Genomic DNA, 5,000 nt, shown 5'->3' on the forward strand with positions numbered 1-5,000 from the left:
TCTGTCTTTGTTTCTCACTGTACAGGTAAATGTTCTCTGACTGTCTATGTCTCTCAGTGTCTATATGAATATGCATGTAGGTGTCCGTCTGTCCGTCTGTCTGTCTCTCTGTATGTATATATGTATGCATGGATGGATAGGTGTGTGTGTGTGTGTTTCACTGTTTGATCTGCTGCAGTCTCTGACGAGACAGCCAGACGTTACCCTACGGAGCGAGCTCAGAGCTCATTATTTCCGATCTTCGGATAGGCCTGAGACCAGGCACACACCACACACCGGGACAACAAGGTCACAACTCCTCGATTTACATCCCGTACCTACTCACTGCTAGGTGAACAGGCGCTACACGTGAAAGGAGACACACCCAAATATCTCCACCCGGCCGGGGAATCGAACCCCGGTCCTCTGGCTTGTCAAGCCAGCGCTCTAACCACTGAGCTACCGGGTGTGTGTGTGTGTGTGTGTGTGTGTCTATCTCATTTTATCTGCATTCATTTATTTTTCTATATTTCAGGTGTTATGTTCTATTTTTTTCCTATTCTCTCTCTCTCTCTCTCTCTCTCTCTCTCTCTCTCTCTCTCTCTCTCTCTCTCTCTCTCTCCCAGGTAATTACACGTAGCTCAACAAAGACTCGGGGAAAAATGTTACTACTGAGTGAGAGAAAACAAGCATTTTTTTACCTCGCAAAGCCACATGGATTTTAATATTTACCTTAATGAAAGCACAAAAAAATAAGAATAAATAATGAGGACGATTATCCTGAAAATTACAATGCAAAGTAAACGAGGGAGAGGAAAAAAAGTTTGGTAATTAACATGAATTTTAAAATGTGCTACGAATATCAATGGAGGAGAGAGAAAATTAAACCGCGGTTTCCCAAATGAAAAATGAAAATGAAAAAGAGAAACTGGTGGAGAAAATACTGAGAATTAATATGAATTTTAAAAAGCAATACGAATAGCAATGAAGGGAGAGCAAATTAAAGAGAAGTATTAAAAAGAATCAGAAGAAAATGTGTCAGAGAAAGGAACCGAGAAAAATGTAAACAGAATTAACATAAATTTTGAAATGGGATACTGACTGCAAAGGAAAAAAATAGAAAATAGACAAAAAGATGAAAAAAGACAAAAAGACTGAGTGAACATAGATTTAAATACGTTAAAAATGAGAATAAGAAAAAGGACGCAAAATGAAAACATAAAAAAAATAGAAGACAAAAAAAGAAATAAGAGAAAAAGACTGAGTGAACATAGATTTGAATACGTTAAAAATGAAAATAAGAAAGGGATACAGACTGCAAAAGGAAAAAATAGAAAATAGAAGACAGGAAAAGGGAAATAAGAGAAGAAAACTGAGTGAACATAGATTTGAATACGTTAAAAAAATGAGAGTAAGAAAAATATGCAATTGAAAAAATGGAAACTAACAAGGGCGCAATGAGGGGGAAAAATTAGAGGAAATTAAAACATAGGAGTAAAAAAAATGAACGAAATGACAACACGAAACAAAAAAAAAAAATCTCTGAGTGGGAATAAAATGAAAAAAAAATATAGATACTAGAATGTTTATTGAAAGTAACAAGAAAAAATAGACACAGCAGATACAAAGACAAACGATGAAAGAAATCAATAAAACACACAAAAAAGGAAGAAAAAAATTGTCGAATAACTAAAGAAAAATGCAGATAAAAATATAAAAAAAAATAAATAAAACATGAAATAGAAAAAAGAAAAAAAAGAAAAGTCCAAAAATTTAAAACCAAGAGAGAGAGAGAGAGAGAGAGAGAGAGAGAGAGAGAGAGCAACAGTACCTCTAAGGCTCATCTGTTCTCCACACATTGAACAAAGGCATCTGGTTCTGCTCTCTCTCTCTCTCTCTCTCTCTCTCTCTCTCTCTCTCTCTCTCTCTCTCTCTCCGCAGTACACATCAAGTAAGAGTTTCAATATAAAGCCTCGAATCTCGCGTGTCAATTCAGGTGAAGCGGATGAGACAAGGGGAAACAAAGGCGGAAATGGAGAAGAGGCGGAGATGAAAGTTGATTCTAGAGTAATAGATGCCGGAGGGGAAGGAGGAGGAGGAGGAGGAGGAGGAGGAGGAGGAGGAGGAGGAGGAGGAAGAGATGGAAATGGAGAAAAAAAGGATGAGGAGAAGGAGGAGGAGGAGGAGGTGGTGATGGTGGTAGTGAAGGAAAAACACAAAATGAAAGTACCACGATATCAGAGAAGACCAACAACAAAACAACAACAACAACAACAAAAACAACTAAACGAATCAAATCGTAAAGAACCACCACCATCACCACCACCACCACCACCATCACCACCACCACCACCACCACCACCACCACAGCAACAAAAACAGCTAAACGAATAAAACCATAAACAACCACCACCACCACCATCACCACCACCACCACCACCACCGCAGCAACAAAAACAACAACTAAATGAATCAAACCACAAACAGCCACCACCACCACCACCACCACCACCACCACCACCACCAAACTTATGTCAATCGCGTGCCGGAACTCCAGATGGTCGACACTCGCTTAATAAAGAACATTTTTCACCTCTAACCACCGTCCTGCGCTCCTCCCGTGATAACAATGCACGGTGATTAGAGTGATAAGCAATTAGCGGGTCGGTAATTGGCCATTAACTACTTCAATACTGAGACACGATTTTACCTTCATTTTTGGGTACGATTAAACGATTTTATTTACATTAGGAAAGGTCTATGTGGTCAAAAGATTAATGGCTACAGTCTTCTCTATTCTAGTCCCTACATAAGTCTGAATCTGTATAAAATCATCAAATAGTACTAAGGAGAATGACTATGTAAACGCGGCATGGTAATGAAGGGTTAAGTACTCAGTATCGTCCTGTTCGTTGTGTGTGTGGAAAATTGAAGACAGAGGAGAAATGTCAGTTAGGTGTTCGTGATGCAAGGTACAGGTGTGTGTGTGTGTGTGTGTGTGTGTGTGTGTGTGTGTGTGTGTGTGTGTGTGTGTGTGTAATTGACAGCAGTGTGAAGTCTTTTTTTTTATTTTTGTGGTTTGTGGATGTTTTTTTCTGGGTTTAATTTCACTACTACTACTACTACTACTACTACTACTACTACTACTACTACTACTACTACTACTACTACTACTACTACTACTGCTGCTATTACTACTGCTACTACTACTACTACTACTACTACTACTACTACTACTACTACTACTACTACTACTACTACCACTACTACTACTACTACTACTACTACTACTACTACTACTACTACTTCTACTAATACTACTACAACCGCCTCCACCACTACTACTAATAGTACTACTACTAATAGTATTACCACTACTACTATTACTGCTACTACTACTGTTACAATTGCTACAACACCTTCATCACCACTACCACTACTACTGCTATTATACTACTGTTACTACAAGAGAGAGAGAGAGAGAGAGAGAGAGAGAGAGAGAGAGAGAGAGAGAGAGAGAGAGAGAGAGAGAGAGAGAGAGAGAGAGAGAGAGAGAGAGAGAGAGAGACTATGCAAGAACTAATCCTGTCAATTCTTGCCAGACACGTTAAACATCAACACGTAACTTTTTATTTTCTTTCATTTCCTCCCATCTCACCTGGCGCAGTGAAGGCTGATCAGGTAACGCACACACACACACACACACACACACACACACACACACACACACACCATGCGATGAAGCCAAATTGGATGGAAACTCGTCTAGCCGGGGAAAAGAGCGAGCGAGAGAGAGAGAGAGAGAGAGAGAGAGAGAGAGAGAGAGAGAGAGAGAGAGAGAGAGAGAGAGAGAATGGGTATTATGAGACAAAAATAACCGTCCTCCTCTCTCTCTCTCTCTCTCTCTCTCTCTCTCTCTCTCTCTCTCTCTCTCTTATCATTTTGGGAAGCTGAAGAGAAAAATATAAAATACACACATAAATAGAAAAAAACATGGTAATTCTTTTCCTTTATTTCTCCCAAGTCAACAGGAGCAAAAGATGTGCAGCTTATCTTTTTCAAACCCCATAAAGAGGTTTAGATCCCCCTTAAACACTCTCAGAATCCTTTAGTCTCACAAAGCCTCTTAAACACACTTAAAACCTCACCTTCCATAGATTTACATAAAACCACTAAAAAAAAACCCATATCACTCCCACATTAGAGAGAGAGAAAGAGAAGAGAAGAGAGAGAGAGAGAGAGAGAGAGAGAGAGAGAGAGAGAGAGAGAGAGAGAGAAGGAACATTTTATAATTCTTTACAGTATATGCAATTTTCTCTCTTCTACCTATTTCCTTCCCTTTTCTCTCCTCCTCTCCCTCCTGCTCACTTCTCCCACCTTCACTTGCTTTATAATGAGGACTGACGTTCACGACACACACTGCCTCACTGTAAAATTCTCACAGCCACTTATGTAATGAAATTCTGACCCGTGACACGAAATACTAGAGACCTCACAAGCCCACAAACACAAGGGGGGAGTAGTGAAGACAAGGTGGTAGTAAAGTTAAAGTAGTAGTAGTAGTGGTGGTGGTAGTAGTGTTAGTTATGTAGTATGTAGTAGAGATAAGATAATGTTGACTAGTGAGGAAGGCAACGTGGATGTGACACAGGGAATGGAAAAATTAATGAGTAGTTATTCAGAAATGATTTGTTGTGAAAAAGTGAACTAGGAATTCTTTGAAGTGCTTCTTGGTTTTGTAAAATGTTGACGGTTTTTCGTGAGATTAGAAGGAATTGTGTTTCTTGTGTTGTTTTCCGTAACATGGCTCTGGGCGAGGACACCAAGAAGAACGAAAAGGAAGGGAAATGTTGAGTATATTTCACAAAACATAAGGATCGTTTTGTTTTTTTCAATTTATTTGGTCGTTGAAGTCTATTTATTTCACTGTTTCTCTCTTTCTCTTTCTCTCTCTCTCTCTCTCTCTCTCTCTCTCTCTCTCTCTCTCTCTCTCTCTCTCTCTCTCTCTCAAAACACCTCAT

The 5,000-nt window shown here is 39.3% G+C and overlaps 2 protein-coding genes and 1 non-coding gene across 5 annotated transcripts in view; 1 reads left to right on the forward strand and 2 right to left on the reverse strand.

Annotated features, from left to right (window-relative positions):
* LOC123519408 (glycine receptor subunit alphaZ1-like) overlaps positions 1-5,000 on the forward strand; it is a 580,495-nt gene that overhangs the window by 480,353 nt on the left and 95,142 nt on the right. The gene's annotated exons all lie outside the window — the stretch shown is intronic.
* The window catches only part of LOC123519409, a 401,725-nt gene that overhangs the window by 274,537 nt on the left and 122,188 nt on the right, over positions 1-5,000 (reverse strand). The gene's annotated exons all lie outside the window — the stretch shown is intronic.
* On the reverse strand, positions 375-448 carry Trnav-gac. The gene has a single exon. It is a non-coding gene; the product is annotated as a tRNA-Val (tRNA).

Source organism: Portunus trituberculatus, chromosome 45 (assembly GCF_017591435.1).
Source record: "Portunus trituberculatus isolate SZX2019 chromosome 45, ASM1759143v1, whole genome shotgun sequence".
NCBI classification, from domain to species: domain Eukaryota; kingdom Metazoa; phylum Arthropoda; class Malacostraca; order Decapoda; family Portunidae; genus Portunus; species Portunus trituberculatus.